The sequence below is a fragment of the Aedes albopictus genome, chromosome 2, assembly GCF_035046485.1.
Source record: "Aedes albopictus strain Foshan chromosome 2, AalbF5, whole genome shotgun sequence".
Taxonomy (NCBI): Eukaryota; Metazoa; Arthropoda; class Insecta; order Diptera; family Culicidae; genus Aedes; species Aedes albopictus.
The window spans coordinates 498,570,278-498,591,178 of NC_085137.1; the positions used below are offsets into that span (position 1 = coordinate 498,570,278).

At 37.3% G+C, this 20,901-nt stretch overlaps 1 protein-coding gene and 1 non-coding gene across 5 annotated transcripts in view; one reads left to right on the top strand and one right to left on the bottom strand.

Moving 5' to 3' along the window:
* LOC109408817 (potassium channel subfamily T member 2) overlaps positions 1–20,901 on the top strand; it is a 564,841-nt gene that overhangs the window by 213,645 nt on the left and 330,295 nt on the right. The gene's annotated exons all lie outside the window — the stretch shown is intronic.
* Trnas-aga (transfer RNA serine (anticodon AGA)) lies at positions 20,496–20,566 on the bottom strand. Its single transcript has one exon. It is a non-coding gene; the product is annotated as a tRNA-Ser (tRNA).

The following is a 20,901-nucleotide window of genomic DNA, read 5'->3' on the forward strand; positions in this document are numbered from 1 at the left end:
TGCTTCTTTGGTGGACACTCAAAAAAAAAATAAAAAATATTAGAACTCTGTTACAGTTTTCGTGATTCAATGTTCAAATTATATGTATTGAAAACGTATATTCTTGAATGGGAGATTTTATTTTCAAATGAATCTGTTACAAAAAGCAGTCTTATAATTAATGTAATATATTATTTATGTGTGTGCTAAAACAAATGTGTTCATTTTTTTTAGTGTACAGAACTTATATCACCAATGTCAACCCAGCCGCAGAGCTGTACCTGCAAACTGCAGTAATTTTGCATGGTTTCTCATTTGTGGGAGAAAATTGCCAGTCTTAATTATAACTGCTGATGGCGACCGTGCACCAACTCTGGTGGAATCTGCACCGCAGACGGAAAAACCACGGTGCCACGTGAATATCATGCACGGGGCCAGGCAGCAAAAATAAATTTAAAAATCAATATTTGCTTGGGAGAATCTGGACATGGTCAGTGGGAAATGATATCACGGTTTTGTATTGAAAGCGAAAATTAAATCATGAAAACATGTATCTCAGAGCTGAGAGCTCTGGCTGTGCAAGTATTTGTTTCTGATCATCTAATGCTTTTCCTTTGTTAGGAATACCAGCTGTGGACCAAAAATATCTTTAAATCAAATTAAAAAGAGGAAAATTTCCCAAATATCGATTTTCCCTTCTATTTTTTGCTGATCACCTTTAAGTGTCACACGGTCACGAGGTGACATAAAAACATTTATAATATCCCTAACAAGACCCATTTCAAAACATGTCCGTCGTATCCCTCCGTCCATCCGTCAGGCCCAGACTGAAATAATTGTTTGATTGACAGCGACAACAAACTCCGCATTCTTCGTCCGTTTACTCCGGGCCTGGCCGTCGCCTCGCAAGGTCATACCATACAGCGAGCCACCTAGTTGTGTCCCCCATTTGTGGTCGAACATACAGTGTAGCCTCGCTCGCATGGACCACATCCCGACCAGAAGGAAATTGAGACTTTTCACGGTGACCGGAGCAATGCACATTGGAGTAAATCACATCAAAACCTGATCATAAGTAGAAAAACTCAAAATGAAGTAATTGGGTTTTCCGTTGTGTTTTTGCCAAGTGTAGTTATCGTGTAATCGTTTGACAGCTAAGCAGTGTACAAATGTTTTGTTTACGCTTATCAGAAGAGGTTAAGTGAAGCTGAAGTTTAGCCGTTTTCTTTGATATAACTCACAGCGCAAGCTAGTTTTGACCGTACAAAGTGAATGAAATTGATAGTCAATCAATTCAACAATGCAGTTTGTTAAAGAAGGTTAATGTTGTTATTCTGTTAATTTGAAACCCAAACAAATTGACGTTGAATTTACATACAATATATGAAAATATTGAAAAAAATATTTGATGGAATCCTTTACCGTACATTCAAAATGAAATAAGATGATTTCCGGTTGTTTCCGGAAAATCTGCATTTAGTGTATGATAAAACTATTGTTCCTCTTTCAAATGCAGAAAGAAAATCTCCCGGATGTTTCCGATTTCAAAAGTTGCAACACTTTGAAAAAATCGTGATAATTATATTATTATATGATATTATTTGCCTTAAAACACTATTTGGCCCTCTGAACGTATTTTTGCTGAAAACTAGAACTCAACAGCTTTCAAGCAAAAAAAAGAAGTTTAAAATCGGTCAACTGGTTCAAAAGTTGTGATTTTTTGAAAAAAAATAGTTTTGAAAAATCTTGACTTTTACAATTATAAAATTGGTCACCCTAATGACAGAATAAAAAAATACGAAAACTATGAAATACGTTTCATTACTAATTTGGGTTGCATTTGGGTTGTGAAAATGCGTCAAAATAGTTTTGATCAGTTTTGATGTACTAGGTGCTCCACTGTGCAATGCTAGGAGAGGAAGCACAAAAAAATGAAACAAAAAAAAACGAAAGTGCTTCCACACGGTCGTCATGTACAGTGTGCAAACTACAACACGAAGATGGTCAATATTGTTTTAAATTTAAAAACCATTCCCAAGGGATTTCCTGGAGGAATCCTAGGTAGAATTCCATGAAGCATCCCTAAAGTAAATCCCTGGCAGAATCCTTGAAAAAATCACTTAGAAATTGCTGGAGGAATTCATGGAGGAAGAATTCCAAAAAAAATCCTTGGAGGGATTCCCGGAGAAATCCCTGGGACAATTGAACACTCATTTTGATGTTTTGTGCTAACGTAAAAACCAACTAACATTGAAAAACGCGAAGTGAGACAAGACATAACACTTATCGTTCTGAAAATCGTAGAGGGTTTCAAAATAACCTTTACTGTCGACCGGTTTCGAGCGCGATGTTGTCCATCTTCGGGACGGACATTGTTTCCAAAACAGTTTTTGGAGAAATTATTGGAGGACTTCCCAGAGAAACCCCTGGAGGAATTCCAGGATGAATTTCTGATGAAATTCTAGGAAAAGTTCTTGGAAGAATTTGTAGAAGAATTCCGAAGAATTACCTGAGTAATTTTCGGAGGAATTCCCGGAAGAATTTCTGGAAAAAGTCTTGGAGGAATTCCAAGAGAAAATTCTGGAAAAATTCTTGGAGGAATACGAGGAATCATTCCCGAAGGAATGCTTGATTCGTAAAGGAATTCCCGAAGGAATTCCTGGAAGAGTTCCTGGAGGAAATCCTGGAGCAATTCCTGGAGGTACTCTTAGAGGAATTCCCAGAGGAAATCCTAGAGGAATTCCTGAAGAAATTCCTGGAGAAATTCCTAGAGGAATTCCTGGAGGAATTTCTAGAGGAATTTCTAGAGGAATTAATGGAGGAATTTTTCGAGGAATCCCTGGAGGAATTTTTCGAGGAATTCCTGGAGGAATTTCTAGAGGAATTCCTGGAGGAATTTCTAGAGGTATTCCTGGAGGAATTTCTAGAGAGGAATTCCTGGAGGAATTTCTAGAGGAATTAATGGAGAAATTCCTAGAGGAATTTCCGGAGAAATTCGTAGAGGAATTTCCGGAGAAATTCCTAGAGGAATTTCCGGAGAAATTCCAAGAGGAATTTTCGGAGAAATTCCTAGAGGAATTTCCGGAGAAATTCTTAGAGGAATTCCCGGAGAAATTCCTATAGCAATTTTCGGAAAAATGCCTACAGGAATTTCCTGAAAAAAAGCTAGAGGAATTTCCGGAGAAATTCCTAGAGGTATTTCCGGAGCAATTCCTTCGAGAATTTCCGGAGAAATTCCTACGAGAATTTCCGGAGAAAATCCTAGAGGAATTTCCAGAGCAATTCCTAGAGAGATTTCCGGAGAAATTCCTACAGGAATTTCTGGAGGAATTCCTAGACGAATTTCCGGAAGAATTCCTAGACGAATTTCTGGGGGAATTCCTAGACGAATTTCCGGAGGAATTCCTAGAGGAATTTCCGGAGGAATTCCTAGAGGAATTTCCAGAAGAATTCCTAGAGGAATTTCCAGAAGAATTCCTAGAGGAATTTCCGGAGGAATTCCTAGAGGAATTTTCGGAGGAATTCCTAGAGGAATTTTCGGAGGAATTCCTAGAGGAATTTTCGAAGAAATTCCTATAGTAATTTCCGGAGGAATTCCTATAGTAATTTCCGGAGGAATTCCTAGAGGAATTTCCGGAGGAATTCCTAGAGGAATTTCCGAAGGAGTTCCTAGAGGAATTCCCGGAGGAATCCCTAGAGGAATTCCCGGAGGAATTTCCGGAGGAATTCCTGGAGGAATATCCGGAGTAATTCCTGGAGGAATTTCCGGAGGAACTCCTGGAGGAATTTCCGGAGGAATTTCTCCGGAAATTCCGGAGGAATTCCTGGAGGAATATCCGGAGGAATTCCTGATGGAATATCCGGAGGAATTCCTGGAGGAATTTCCGGAGAAATTCCTGGAGGAATTTCCGGAGAAATTCCGGGAGGAATTTCCGGAGGAATTCCTGGAGGAATTTCCGGAGGAATTCCTGGAGGAATTTCCGGAGGAATTCCTGGAGGGATTTCCGGAGGAATTCCTGGAGGAATTTCCGGAGGAATTCCTGGAGGAATTTCCGGAGGAATTCCTGGAGGAATATTCGGAGTAATTCCTGGAGGAATTTCCGGAGGAATTCCTTGAGGAATTTCCTGAGGAATTCCTTGAGGAATTTCCGGAGGAATTCCTTGAGGAATTTCCGAAGGAATTCCTAGAGAAATTCCCGGAGGAATTCCTTGAGAAATTCCCGGAAGAATTCCTTGAGAAATTCCCGGAGGAATTCCTAGAGAAATTCCCGGAGGAATTCCTAGAGAAATTCCCGGAGGAATTCTTAGAGTAATTCCCGGAGGAATTGCTAGAGCAATTTCCGGAGTAATATCCGAAGGAATTCTCGGAGGAATTTCCGGAGGAATTTACGTATGAATTCCTAGAGGAATTCCTGAAGGAATTCTTAGAGGAATGCCTAGAAGAAGTCCTAGAAGAATTCCCAGAGTAATTCCTAGAAGAATTCTCTGAGGAATTGCTTGAGGAAATTCCCTAAGGAATTTCTAGGAATTTCTAGGAAATTCCCGGAGGATTTTCTAGAGGATTTTCTGGTGGAATTCCTAGAGAAGTTCCTAAAGTAATTTTAGGAAAAGTGCTCAAAGACATTCCTTGATGAAGTCGTTGAGGAGTTTTAAGAGGAATTTCCATAGGAATCCTTGGAGGTTTTGCCGGAGGAATCACTGAAGAAATTCCAGGAAGAATTTCTAACGCAATTCTAGGAAACATTCCTGAAGGAATTCCGAGAGAAAATTGTGGAAAAGTTCTTGGAGGAATACATGGAAGAATCCCGGAAAGAATCCTTGGTTCGTAGAGGAGTATAAAACGAGAAGAAGTCGCGCATTACTTGATCGATCCAACCAACTGTTACTATTTCCTAAAGGAAAGCCGATTTCCAAATTTTGACCACCACATTCCCTACAGTGCATCGTCATCGGGCGAACCAACCCAAGCACATTTGTCCTTTCTCAAGTTAAATATTTACGAACTGGCAAACGAGTTTCCAAATAGAGGTAGACTGCCGGCCTTGTGTGGCGGGTGTGTGCTTCCATCAGGAGAAAAACGAGACCGCACGACGACGACTTCCACCAGACTTTCCGGCATTGCATCACTTACCCCACGTCTATTCCAGTCCAGCTCAGTCAACCGAGTGATAACAATGGTCGTCCGGTTACATATTTTCGGGGTTTTATGATGCAAACATAAATAATGGAAAACCGTACTACAAACTCAACTGCCAGCAAGCGTCGACGGTACTGGACGACGCGTCGATGCGATTCATATTTCCGTTTTTATCGTGCTGGATACCCGATAAGAAAATATGTTTAAAGATTATTTGGTTGTTACCGATATTCATATCTTGAATTGTTATGGCAAGAGGTGCCTAGGGATCAACACATTCCATTTCTTACAATTAAGTTTGTGAGAATTGTAAAGCGAAAATGCACAATATGCCTTCACCATATAGTATGCGGTAATAACCATAAGCATTATGGTTGTGTTATCGTTCTTTAAAATTGAGACTACCAATTCTGTTGTAGTTTTAGAATAGAATTCCAAGAAGGATCATTTCTACTGGGCACTGCATCTCCAACGTTCCACATTCGACTTAACAGTTCATTGGAATAGCTCCATCAGTCTTCATAAAATTCGCTGGTTAGTCGCATTACTACCGGAGAAATGGTTATGACGATTGCAATCAAATTTGAAGAGCACATTTCGGGCACATCGACTTGATGAATGTTTCACGGCAGACTAGCAAACCACATCAGACAACGAGAGCGACCACGACGATAAAGGATTCACGTTCCACGTCTGTCACGTTCGATGCTGCTCACGATGAGGATGATGATGATGATGTCGTTGTCCGTATACGGTGAAAGTGTAGCTTAAATATTTGAACACAAACATAGGGAGGTTTTCGGGACAAAGGTCACAAAAGATCTTTTGGGTTGGTGGTGCTGCTGCAGTGGAGATGGTGGAGATGCGACCGAATATGGGATATAATGAAGCTGCATTGAGATGGACTCATTTCGGAGAGATAACGAACGAGTCGGAAAAGTTTGCGAAACAGCAGGACTTCGTGTCTGTAATAATATTGGTACAAATACTTCAGTAATTTTGTCATACCGAGTTAATTTTTACAATTCTACAGAACACTGATGGTATCATTTGGTTCAATTACAGTATCATTTCTTGATTGTTGAAGCTTGTACGACTATATTCCATTAACTTCTACTGCATTTTCCTAACTACATTTTTCTCATCTTACTATTTTTTCTGACTTCAAATCTGTTTTAATACATCTTCCATATTAGTTTTCCCTTTTTCTCATACTTCTGAGCTACCAATTTACCAGGGCGTCGTATAGCTCGCATTCTAGACCGCATACAAGAAAACTATCTTTGACAAGGTGGATCAGAAGAATAAAAGCTTTCCTGTACAAAAAGTTGATCTCGAAATTCGTCCACTACGGGACGCTAGTGATCTTTGGAGTTGCTAGTCTGAAAACTATTTTTTTCAAGAAATTTTTTCCGTTTTTCGAGGAGGCCTTTTTTATGCGTCTTATTTTTTTCAATTGGGATGTATTTAAACCCATTGAAGAGGTAGTTTTAGCAGAGAATGGAATTTTATAACCTCTGTAGATATTTAAAACGGAGCGGCAAGGTTCAACCAAAAAGTATGTGTTTTTTGCGATAGATCATCTAAAAGGTTTGGGGTTTTTCTATCCAAAATAAGAATTTTAAAAGTCGGTATTGAGTGAAATCTCATTTGTATATAACTGCTAGTAGTAATTTATATTTTCCAAATGTTTCCCCGTACTTTTTTTTTCACTAAAAATTATTGAAAACGTGTAAAAAATTAAGAAAAATAGCATTTTTTACAGATTGTTATTTTGTGTGGTGTACTCATTGAACCATATTTTCTATAATATCAGACATTTGCCAAATTTCCTCAGGTTGCTCTTAACTTATCTATATTGTGAAGATTTGATAGAAGAAACTTCAAGAAACTTCAAGTGTTGTATTCTGGACCATTTAAAAAAATACTATCTATGGCTCGAAATAATTAAAGCTTTATTCTTAACAATTTTTTCGCCGTATATCTCACATTTTGAGCTATTTTGAGGAATTCAGCAAAGTGGCTCAGCAGAACGCAAACTTTCGTTTTTTTTTAGAATTTTTCATGCAAATATCTTTGGAAAATCCTATGGATATGTCCCCATGTATGTCCCAGACGATCAATTAGAAAACTATTTAGTAGTACCCTTGGAATTTTGTCGGCATTTTTTTTAGAAAATAGCTTTGAAAAATCTTTTGGTAATTGATTCAGCACTTCCTTCTGAAACCCCTTCTGCATTTTATTTGAGAACTTAATTAGAAACTTCTTTATGATCTCTTTGGCTATTATTTTAATAAATTATCAGGCAATTTCTTTGGGAACATCTATGATTTTTTTTTCAAAAACATCCCTTTTAACTCTTTTAGAATGTGTCTAGAAATACTTTTCAGAATTATTTCAGCTGTATTTTTTGGGGAATTGCTGGATAATTGCTTTCGTGGATTCCTTTGATCTTTTGTTTCTGATTTGTTCGTTCATTAATTTGATAGATGCGATCATTTGCTGCCGACATTTCTCCGCCATTGTTTTCTAATTGATTGTGTTTTGTAGCATCTCATTCCACCCGCTAATGTTGATCCTTTGACAGATATGCGAATTTCGACAATTATTTGCAGTCTTCCTCAAAGACAGTTTTCCTCTTCAAATACCCAAATCTTTGGTTTTACCTAAATGGATTTGAAGACTGCAAAGAAGTTTAAGAAGGGCGAGTTAGCTGGAGATTTAAATGGGGCCATGTGGGGTTTCTGAGTGGTTTCATGGGAGTTTCACGAGGAAGGGGGTGTTAGGCGTTGCGTCGTAGGGGGGGGGGTCTCCCGGGGGTATTTTCAGGGAGTTTCGAAGGGTCTCAGTTGCGTTATATGGGATTCGATGAGGCATTTTAGAAAGCTTCAAAGGATTTTCGACGAGTTTCAGAGGCGTTGCTCAGACGTTACGAAGGCGTTTTTGGTGGTTTCTGAGGGTCTCAGGTGCGTTAGGGTCCGAGGGGGTTCCAGGGGGATTTTGATGGCATTTCAGACAGCTTCTGATGATTTTTGGTGAGTTTCAGAGGTGTTATTCAGGCGTTACGAAGGCGTTTTCGGTAGTTTCTGAGGGCCTCAGGTACAAAGTTCCAAAATAATTGTCAAAAAGATTACCAAAGGGATCTCCAGTTACCCTAGTGGTTAAGGCTATGGATCACCATTCCGGAGACGGCGGGTTCGACTCCCGTTCCGGTCGGGAAAATTTTCTCGGCTCCCTGGGCATAGTGTGTCATTGTACTAGCCTCACAATATACAAATTCATGCAATGGCAGGCAAAGAAAGCCCTTTAATTATTAACTGTGAAAGTGCTCAAAGAACACTTTCAACTTAGGCAGGCCGAGGCAGGCCAAGTTCCAGTGGGGACGCAGAGTCATGAAGAAGAAGAATATTACCAAAGGGAGCACCAGTAAAATTCCCGAAGAAATTGCTGAAATTATAAAGAAAATCTATTGGGAGTTGTTGATAAATTTCAGAAGTAGGGTTGCTGCTATAGCTCAGTCAATTTTCAACCGATTGACCATATTTTCGGAACACGATCAAATACGTACAATATCTAACCATGTTCAAAAAATCGAGTCAATCGGTACGAAATTGACTGAGTTATCAGTGGCCCTAATATACTACCGATATTTTAGCTATTGCTTTTGTGTTATGTTAAATTCAACTTCCATTACACTATCTAGGAAAAATGTTTGGAAAACGTTGTTCCCAAGAACGTTTCCATCAATTCCCATCCGGAAATAAACATACTGACACACAATTTGTCCTGCTCTGCTCCGATCGCATCCCATATATGTACGTACAATCTCCCTCGTGGGGCAATCAGACACCTCGACCGACCATGAGTCCAGAGGAAGCGGGCAGGGCGAACTGCAAACAAAGCACTTAAGAAAGTGCACACTTGCCCGAAGAAGCACATCACATCCCTCCATCGTCATCGTCGTCGTCGTCATTCTGAATTTTCCATTCTCAGTCACTCGAAACCACCAAGCAACCAACCAAGCAGGGGCAACAGCATACGGACTGACGACGACGACGACGTCGACCAACAATTTGCTGACACCAGTCGGCAGTCAGTCAGTGCTGGCACGTTATAAAGGCTTTTGTTTTTGCACCAGTTCAACCATCAACGAACGTACGCTACCCAAGGCACGTAGGGCGGTGGGGTTTCGGTTCGGTGGGACCACAGGGAGGAGAGTCGGAAAGGATCTTGCCGATAGTCATCATTAAAATGTGTTCGCTCGATTGGAAGTTGGAAAAGTGCACTGCAAGCATGGTGGACTCGAGTCGAGACTGGGTATAGGGAGGGGTACTATAACAGTGGATGTGTTGCGGTAGGTTGGTTTCCGACGAGCTTTCGGTTCGGAAAGTTTGAGCTGGAAAACGTGCGTGGAAAACATTGAGAGAGAACTTTGGGGGAGGATTTTTACTCTGAGAGAGATTTGTTTTGATTTTGTTTCGGGAGAATTTACCGAGTTGTTATGTAGAGGGTCTTTTCAACATGACAAAAGATTCAAGTCTTGGTTTAGTGTCTTGGGTAAAAGCTGGAGTTGGTAGCGACAGTTACAAGCTTCCTTGATGTGACTATGTTGCCAGATTATTTTACAGAAGTCTTGTACCGACTTTTCGAACCCTCTAAGCAGTTCTTTGAATGAGTGTAATCAGTGTTGAACTTTTTAATTTCGCCCTATTTTGCTTATCCTTTAACATATACGCGTATTTTGACTACGAAATATGGATATCTGTCAAGGAATAAGCAAAATAGGGTGGAATTAACAGGTACAACACTGATAACACTCACTCGAAGTTTACAAAAATGTAAAATATAATCCAATCTAATGATTGATGTTCTATTTATTTTCTTTCCAGGTAAGCACGTTCATTATCTATTCCAATTCGTGGTAGTGGAGGTAAGTAAGATAAACCAGTTTAAGGCAGGTATAAGAAATTACCTATTAAGAAATTTACCGAATTCCACAATCATTTATCCTGAAGCCCTTGTAAACCTTTACATTTTGCGTTTGAGTCTCTCCAGATGTAAGATGTGGAGGATCATTGTTGAATATTTTTTTTTTTGTTTTTATTTTTGTGTATTTTAACTAGTTGCTAATTCTACACTCAATTGTTGAATACTACTCAAATATCAAACCCAAAGTTACAATGAATGCTGAACAGTGAGAGTATTAACTGAAAATGGCTGGTTAATAGTGTCAGTTGCTGAACACAATGATAGCTGAATATTGGTCTGAAGTATGGCTTGTACAACCTCTTTAATCAGCAATGTTTTCCTGCTTCTTCAGCGCTAATACAGGCTTAGTTCAACATATGTTCTTGATAATTCAGACAAAACAAGTAATGCTCGTAATAGTTTTCGAGGATATGTATACAATTGTATGTGGTGTAGGTGCTCCCAAATTCCCGTGACGTCTAGGCCTGAAAGGATGTAGAGGTCTCTACAAGGGTCTCTATGTACTTTCATAGGTTTTTGTTTTTTTTTTTCAAAGTAAATAAATTTGATTGACTACTGATTAAGCGCATATTAAGCCTTAAAACAGCCTTTCAATGAACCTCATAACAGCTAAAGCTTGAATAAAATCCCCAAAATTAGATGTTCAGGAGCTGAATAAAGGATTGAACATCTTGTGTTCAGCTTTTGCTTAAATGAAGGCTGATTTAAAATAGTTGAAGAAACGTTTGTACAGAATCATATGTTACCTGGGACATCCTCAAAAATCTGAAAATAAATCTAATTTAAATGTTTTCACTAAATTATTTCCGCCACCATTAAATATAAGTTAAGCTACCTGTGCTATTTTGCAAGTTTTTTATTCCGCCCTCCTGAATAAAAAAGCAAGAAGTCATGTGGATAAAACATTTTTTGTGCTTCCAAATGATATGGAAATTGATTCTCCTAATTATAAGAAAACAGCCTGCGATTTTTTTAATCTTTGTGAGTTTGAGTTTTTTGTGTTCTCACACATGCACTCTTTGATAACACTAGTTTACAGCATTTTTGAACTCGGTAAGTTGATGATCGTTTTTGGTGTTGAATCATAGTTGAAAAACATGAAAGAAAAAAAAACTACAGTAGAGCGGATTTTTTTTCGACTTTCCGTACAAGGCTGTCGATTTTAAATCAATTTTTGTTCTATTTTCAACCCTCAAAGCCCCAGGACAAACTTCTTTTTTTAATCGTCTGATACTCAGGATCTGTAAAATATAAAAATAAGCGGTTTTCGCTATGATCGATGGGAAGAGTTGTACTTCATGTAGTAGTTGTCAAACCGGAAGTCCATGTTTGAACCTGTTTTTGCACCGGAAATAAGTGTTCCCTGGGGCAGTGTTTTGGCGAGTCGTCTATGAATCTGGTATTTTATAATAATTCTGAAATCTTTAACAACTTGAAATGGTAGGCCAACGCAAGAACACAATACTGAGGCTGCTTTCTGGCATGAGATGCATCTGAAACTTGGTTCCAGGAGTGTACTTCCGGTTGGATTCCCTAAGACCCAATTTCGTGATCATAATCATTTTGCACCTGAAAAGATGATTTTAGAAGTTTGGTGTCTATGAAGAATTTGTTTCGTATATTTGAGCCCTTCTTTTAAAAGTATCACTCATGTGATTAATCCACCTAAAATTCAAACACGGGTCATACTTTTAGTCAACGAATTATTACTAGATCATTGCATACTTTTAGGCATTTACCGGTTTCTGTCCCAATTTACAAAATTGATTCCAATTTGTAAAAGCACGCTTCGCTAAGAAATTTAAGGCCTGATTTAGATTCCACCTTGATTGATCTACCGAGAATTAAAAGCGAATTATTGAAAAAGTAGCCTAAAGGTAGCTGTAGAACATATCGCCAAACATAGCACCAGGGAACACTCATTTCCGGTGCAAAAACAGGTTCAAGCATGGACTTCCGGTTTGACAACTACCCTTGCATGAAGTACAACTCTTCCCATCGATCATAGTGAAAACCGCTTATTTTTATATTTTACAGATCCTGAGTATCAGCTGATTAAAAATAAAAAGTTTGTCCTGGGGCTCTGAGGGTTAAGCATAGTTGCTCCCTTCATTCGTAACCAATGTCTTGATTGTGCTGAATTATTCACTGTAACTGGCTCACATCTAATGTCCCAAATGTATGTTGAGAAAGAATGTTCTAATTGATTTTTTCTAACAGAAAAAAAATTACAAATCTTCATTGTTTTAAGGAATTCTTGCTCAAATTTAAGGAGATTGGCCTATATATTCACCAATATCTCGAATCCTACTTATTTGATGCAAAAATCATGTTCAGATGATCGAAGCATATTATATTCAGCTTTCAGTTTATGCAAAAAGATTGAAAATTCGTTGACTGCAATGCTAAGTATTTGAATTTTAGTAAATTTTTTTATTTCTAAAAACTGTAATGCTCAATTTTCAGAAAAAAAAAACTCAAAAACTGTTCTACTTAACATCTTTTGAAGCACGATCTTGAGAGCAGAACAAAATTATGCATCAAAAATTGTGGTCGTCGATAGAAGTTCATGTCTTTCGTTTTTTTTTTTGTAAACTACTTGTGTGATAGGACTAGGTGCAAGAAATTCCTTCGAAGAAAAGAAATATTCCAAGGATTCTTTAATAAATTCGTCACGGGCATTCTTAAATTTCTCTGTCACCCTACAAATTCCCACTGATTTTTTTTTTTACGTGCTCTTTATAACATTTATTAAAGATTCATTCGAAAATTTTCCCAACGAATTTCGTTAGTTGATTACAGTAATTAATTCAGATATTTCATTAGTTATTCTTCTGAAATCTTTCAACACGTTATCTAAGAAAATTTTGCATGGATTTCTTCAGAAATTTCTCAATAAATTTCTTCAGAAATCTTTCAGTATTTTTTTTTCAGAAACTGTTCAAGAGTAGCATGCAACCAAAAAATGCTTTCTGAAAAAATCCTCCAGGTATGACTTCAAAAATTCCCCCTACATTTCCTTTAGTAAATCTTCCATGGAATTTTAAAGAAATTCTGACAGAAATTTCTTCAGGACTTCGTCATTGAAAACTCATAGTTACCATGAGATTTTTTGTTCAGAGATTTTTCTAGAAATCAAATTAAGAATTGCTTTAAGAAGCCTTCGCAGGATTCCTTCTGAAATTGCTCCATTGAATCCTTTTTTTTATTAAAGACGCTTTAACCACGCGGGTCATTCACGTCATATTAACTCTGTTGGTAGGAGAGTGCCCCACGAAGATACAACCCTGATTTACAACTAGAAATAAAGTCAGCACTACAATAACCATAATGCGATATAGATGATCCAAATGTTTACGTCTGTGCCATTGTCTGCTGGACATTGGAGATCGCAGCCGATCGACGGATAGGCAATGGGGCATAGGTAGCTATTATTGGTATTGAGCAGTTAAAGAGAGAAGAGTATTTATCAGAAGGCAGAGTAAATATAGGATGATTGTCGGACTAAATTACGTCACTATTATAGATGGGAAGGATGGGTTTAGGGTATTTTACTGTAAGAGATCTTAGTTGCAAGCAGGTCGTCAGTTGAATAACACCGCCGTGATTGTATCACGTTAAACGTTTTTCTGTTAGTTTTTAAATACATGTAGTGTAGTCGAAGTTATGTAGTTTTCCTAAAAGCAATAAACGTCGTGTACCGTGCGATATTGTGTTTCGTAAATCCTGTGAAATTATACACCCGTCATTGAAAGAAGCCTGAGGAATTACTGCAGATTGACCGAGAACCGAGGATCGCCAGGTTCCCTGCATGACTGATGGTACATCGATAGAGCAGTCACTGTTTCGGACAACACTCGATGTTGGTGCACTGTTGACTCCATCCATCCAGAATCATTCAGAAATCCGTACGAGAATTCTTAACGGAAATCACCCACAGATTTCTTCGGATTTTATTTTTCAAAGCTTCCTTCAGACAACATCTTTCAAGGATTCCTTAGGATATTTTTCCAGGACTTCCTTCAGATATTCCCTCAAGAATTTCTCAAAAAAATCCCTAAACATTTTTTTTCAGAAAGATTTCTATGAATTCCTTCCAAAACTCCGAATAATATCATGCAGGGATTCCTCCAAAAGTTCTTGCATTATCACTGGCAAGTATTCCTACAGAGATTCGTGCAGGGGCTCAAACAAAGATTTCTTAAGTATTCACTACATTCATTTCCTCAGAAATTTCTCTGGCATTGTCTCTCAGGATATTTCTAAAAATTTCTCCACGAATGTTTTGAGGGATTTATTTGGAAATATTTCCTAGGATTTTCTACAGGAATTGCTTTAGAAATATCTTAAAAGTTTTTTTTCTAGGGTTGTTTTTACAGAAGGCTAATCTAGACGTTTTTTTTAAGTATTTCTACAGGAATCCCTCCTAGTTTACGTTCACAGATTGCTCCAGGATTACTTTCAGAAAATCTTCCTGTAGTTTCATTTAGATTCTCAGGAATTCTTAGGATATTTCCTCAGAAATATCTAAACTGCTTCTTCGAATTTCAGGGATTTCTTGAGGAATTTTCAAGAACAGGGTTTCTCCAAAATTCTTCAGGATTTTGATATTTATCTAGGGATTTTTTTCGGAAGTTCTTTCAGGAATTACACAAAATATAACTGGCATAATTCTTGGAAGAATCCCTGAAGGAATTTCTAACGATATCATTTGAGGATTGTCTATAGGAATCACATATAAAACTTCTGGTGATACCTTTGTTGATTCCTGGAAGAAATTCTTGAAAATTTTCTAGAGGAATTCCATTGCAAAAAAAAATCCTGAAGCAATTTCTGAAGCTATTCCTGGAGGAATAAAAAAAGAAAAAAAAATTCTGAATATACAGGGCGCGGCAGGAAAAAATGCGAAAAGTTCAAGGCACTGTTACACGCTAAATATGGTATATATATGATTATTTTTTCATGACAGTGTATCAGTCAATATCTATATTCTAGCACTGCAAAATAAAAATGAACATATTTGATGTTCAACTTGTGATAATGTAAGCCTAATATGCGGGTATCAATAAACTGCTTGCCCAATGGTCATTAAACAAAATGACTATAACAGTAAAAAAATTAGCCTTAATTCGATGAACAACCAGACCACACTGATCCAGAGCCATGTAGTTTCACATACTAGATGAAATAAGTACATATGTATATTTGATGATATTGTAGAGAAAATTAAAAATTTTGTTTTATCAGATACGAAATTTAGCGACCTGTGTACTTTTCTCCAGTTTGAAAATTCTGATTGTCTTCAGCGTCAGGCGCCGCCCTGTAAAGGCTAGTGACCAAAATGGGAATTTGTTTTATTAACTTGTCAGAAAACTAACCTATTAGAGATCATGGAACGTTAAAACATAGATTGGTTACCATCAAATGGACGAGAACGAGGTTTGAAGTTGAAAAACACTTTCGCATATTTTCATGCCGCATACTGTACTCTTTAACCCTTTGGAGCCGGAGGGGTCATATATGACCCCGGCGGTGAAACCGAGCATAACAAACGTGTTCGACACCAGCGAGGTTGCGTCGACAGCCGCGAAACAAATCGGCTCCAAAAGGTTAAAATACCTCCTTATTTTCTGGAAAAAAAAAGTCATGAAAAACTTGTGAAAGCACTGTGGAAGTTATTTGTCTGTAATTTCTAAAGCAATCATCTCTCAAAAATCTCAGTAGAAATTTCAGCAGAAATTGCAAACAAAGGTTCTGGTGGAGTTCTTTAGGAAATCTCTCAATAATTTTCTGTGGGATTCCTGGAGGATTTTGTGCAGAACTTCTGCATCCCTTAGGGATCCTGGAAAGATCTCTTGGAGACCGCTGATGGAATTCTTAAAAGAATTTCTTTTACAAGTTTTGAAGAACTTTTTGAAGGAGATTTTGTTGAAAAAAATGGTCGATTTCTTTAGAGAACCACGGAAGAAATCTATAAAAAAAAATGGTTTGTAATAACCTTTTACAAGAATATCTGCAAGAACTGGAAAACCTTCTACAGCTAATCATAGAATAAATCCTTGGAAAATTGGATCTCCAGTTAGCTTAGTGGTTAAGGCCATGGATCGCCAATCCGGTGACAGCGGTTTCGATTCCGGCTCCGGTCGGGAAAATTTTCTCGAGTGGATCCCTGGGGAAATTGCTGAAGCATCTCCGAAAAAAAAGCCTTGAAGAATTCCTGAAGAAAGGTCTGAATAAATCCTTATCAATCCCTGAAGAAATACCCGGAGGAACTTCTGGAGAAACCCCCACAAGAACTTGCAGAAGAATCTCTTGAGAATATTCTTAGAGTAATTTCAAAATAAATGCCTGAGATAATTTTTGAACATATGGAGCATTAGCTGAAGGAACCTCTGGAGATGGAGAAGAAAGAATTAATATCTTTTGAAGGGTTCTATAACATTTACCCGAAAACCATTTACCCGAATGACATTTACCCGAATGACATTTACCCGAACGTCATTTACCCGAATGCGACAAATACCCGAATGCGACAAATACCCGAATGTGACATTTACCCGAATACGACATTTACCCGAATACGACATTTACCCGAAAAATTAAAAAAAAAATGGTGTACTTGATCCCCATATAATTTGTCAATAATAAATATGTTATGGCCCGCTATCATTTAGCAGGCTTTGGTTAGACCTAATAATCATCAGACTGAGTGATCATCAAGCAATCTGATACAGGATTAACTGGCGGTCACAATGCTGTTTTAATCAGAGGATTTTTTTCAAATATTCTGTTCTTTTACGGCTCCAACCAATTAGCCCGAAAATAGAAATACACTAGTACTCCAATGGCGCTGTAGTCATATTTCGTATTTAATTATTTCAATAACTTTAATTGCAATAATTTACTATTTTCAAGTGTCCATCTTGTAGAGGACCTTTTGTTATTGTAATATACCGCTACTGTAGCGCTGTAATACCGCTACTGACGCGGCGTGGCAAACTAGATGTTAGTCACACGAACAGTCACGACATTGGACTTCTGTGGCTAGTTATTCTACTAGCCCGAACGCCAATCCGAATCGATCAGGAGATCGCCCAAAAAATGCTCGCTCGCTGTGGATAACTTATTAAAAGTTGAAGAAACAGTAAGTTAGAAAAGGGTAATACTTGGGGTACTCTGTAACAACGTTGTGTTTCATGAACAAGAAAGGTTTGCGGAAACGTTTTTAGCATAACTGAAGAACATTTGAATGTGATGACTTTTTCATTACCAAGCTATTACATTTTTTTAACACAGGCTGCTTTGAGCTACTTATATACACGGGCATAAACTGGCAGCCATACTGCAAGTATTCTCCACTTCTTCTAAGATTTGCCTTCTTTTTTAAAATCGGCTGTTCTTTCGAATTTACATTGTCCACCCGTGAACTGTTGATGAGTTGGTCGGCTGGTACTGTCTAAACTGGTAATTTCTCCATAGAAGTTATTCCTTCTATTCATGAGAGGCTACTTTTTCTAGTTAGAATGTTATATAGTTTGCTTGCAGACAAACTACTAACTCCATAGGAGATTTGTCCTTCTTTAAATAATAAGCTGTTCTTTCAAGTTAAGATTTTCACAATTGACAGGTGGCCAAATTAGCAACTTTATCCGATATTTCCCTTTTTTTAACAATAGAATGTTCTTTCGAGGCCTGCTAATCGATCGATCTATCATTTATTCGGCTTAATAACAATGATTGCTGTGTTAGTATGCTGGGCTGCTATGATTCACTTGACATATAAACTCATTATTTTGATTGAGTCTATCAGTAAGCATGCTGCAATGCTGGCTTTCTCAGTTTTGGGTAAATCAAAACGGCAAGGGAAAGGCAAAACTTGCAGTTTTGATTTACCCAAGACTGAGAAAGCCAGCGTTCCGGAAACTATTACCTATCTTTCGAAGATTTTATTTTCTTCTCTTCAAAGGCTGTTCTTTCGAGTTGCACTGCTGTATATTTTGTTGGCGTTCGAACTACTAACTGCCCAACAAACATTATTGCTGTACAATAGACGAATAAGCCATTCATTAGCTTATTTTTTAAGGTTTTGGTTGAATAAGCTGTTATTTAGCTATCATTGTTAGGATGTACATTTTCAATTACACTTACATGCTTACATGTTTGAGTGATGGATTCCAAGTCTACATCTAAGATTTTTTCTTTCTTTCAATAATAGGATGTTCTGATGGTGAACAATTTGCAAACTTCTCTGTCAAAAATGTTTTTCTAATGATATGTTGATTTTCCAAGGGCTGTTTTCTAATTGTTTTGAGCTAATGACTATTTGGCCTACAAACAGTGATTTCCCCTTTTTAAAATCATAAACTGTTCTTTACTTATCAAAAGAACAGCTTATGAATCAAAGAAGGGTAAATATCTAGAGTGAATGCTAACAGCGTTAACACAAAACAAAATTAAGCTGCAGTGATTAGTTTCATTAAAGCATATGCTCTGTGAATTCCTATCGCGGGTAATTTCAGAGAAAATTTTATAAAATGGGTTCTTGAGGAACTTTATATTTAAAATGCTTTTCTGATTCACAATACAAAATAATACATATGTTCATTTTGAATTGAACAAAATAAATGATGTTTATTCACAAAATCATAATTTGTTCATAGTAATAAACTATTCGGGTAAGTGTCGCATTCGGGGAAATGCCGCATTCGGGTAAATGTCGCGTTCGGGTAAATGTCGCATTCGGGTATTTGTCATTCGGGTATATGTTACATTCGGGTAATTGCTTTTCGGGTAAATGTCTTTCGGGTAAATGGTTTTCGGGTAAATGTTATAGAACCCTTTTGAAGAAGCCTTCCAGGGAGATTTCAAAGAAAAACTCTTGGAGAAAACTCTGATAATATTCGTATAAGAATTCCTTCAAAAATGTTTATAAAAATACATACCCGAGCTTCTGTAGCAATCCTCGAAGAAATTTTCTAAAGAATCCCAGGATAAGTTTCTGCAAATCACTCCTTTTCAAGGTGGATATTTAGAGAAATTTCTGAAAAAAAAACCAAAAATAGTTCCTGGGGGAATTTCTGAAAAAATCTCTTAAAAAATCCCTGGGAGAAATTAAAATAAAAAATACATGGAATGGATTCAGAACGATTACCTGGACGATTTTTTGAAAGAATTCTTGTAAATTCTGTAAAAAAAATTGTTTCTATTAAAATCAGGGAAAAAATATAAATCATGAAAAAACCCTTAAAGAATTTCTGGCATATTCTCTGGAAAATTCTAAATAATCAAGACGGTCGAAAATCATCATCCGGACAATTTCCACAAAATTGGTCATAACTCAGGAACGGAGAAAAACCACATCTTGAAAATTTCACAGAATATTGCTTATGTAACCCTCTCCCAAAAAGATTTTTTTGACAAATTTTCCAGACTTCTTTAATAGTTTTCCGACTTTTCCAATTGATTTTCCTCAGCAGTAGAAAATTATGTGAAAAAACATGTTTCTTGTATTTCTTTTGAATTGCTGAAAAAAATTGCTTATGATTTCACAAAAAATATGTGTTCACGATGCTTCGTTCTTGAGTTATGATTTTTCAAAGTAGGTGGTGTCTGTGAAATTTTTTTTACACTGGAGATTTCCGGAAAATAAGGCGACCTTGAGTTTTTTAAATTTAGCTTTTGTTCATATACAGGGTGTTATTCAGTTATACAGTTGTTCCTGACTCCTGAGTACAAACTTTTTAAAGGGTGATAGAGGACCACAAATGGTGAAAAAAATGTTCTACGTATATGGTCAAATCTCAACCGTTACGTGGTTATTGAACTTGTCATGTTTTTTGATTATTATTGCTTTAACTGGCTATAACTTGAAAATAATCAAACTTATCGCAGATTTTTTTTACCCTTATTCGAAAGATTATTGAATTCAATGGAATGGTATCTTTGAATCGATTGGTTTAGTTAAATAACTAAGTTTTCTAGAGCAAATAGCTCAAAAGTAGTGTGTTTTAATTTGTTTTTTTGTCAATTATGTTTGAAAAATGCGTAAAAAATTAAAAAAAAATTCTTGGGCAAAATTGTGGCCCTCATTTCACTATACAATTCGTTCTTCAACATCAAACAAACAACTACGTTTATTATTACACTGAAGGCCTCTTTAATAAAGAAAAAAAACGTTTATATTTTTATACTTTTATTGAAAGCATATTCTTCGATATATGTAACAAGTTTATACATAAAAACGTGACATAATTAAATTAGTTAATTATCGATTTTTGCGGCTTAACCAGCCGAATGGAAGTTTAACTTTATTCCAAAAGCTAGACTTTACATATACTGGCGTGAGTGAGAAATGGACAAATTGAGGTGAAATTTGCGAAAAAGTTACTCGTCCTCTCGGTGAGACTCGAACTCACGACTCCTACTCTCTAGACAGGCGCGTTGCCGCTACGCCACGAGAAGACTCGAAGACGTAGCTGCTAACCTGAATTCAAGTTCAACACAAAATTCCGAGGTTATCTTTTCCACAGATTGCACCCCTTTCGGATGGAATGAGATGTACATCCACACTACGCATATATTGTATATGTAAAGCCTAGGCGAGAGCGCATTGTTTTTTGTGTGTTGGAAGTCCACACACCTCTCATCGACGACTGTGTCGAAGAGATCGCGTGGTGAGCGGAAAGCTTCCAACGGGTCGCGACGTTCTCAAACGACCGGTTACGGAACATGAGTCCGTTGCTCGATGACATAATTAAATTAATTAATTATCGATTTTTGCGGCTTAACCAGCCGAA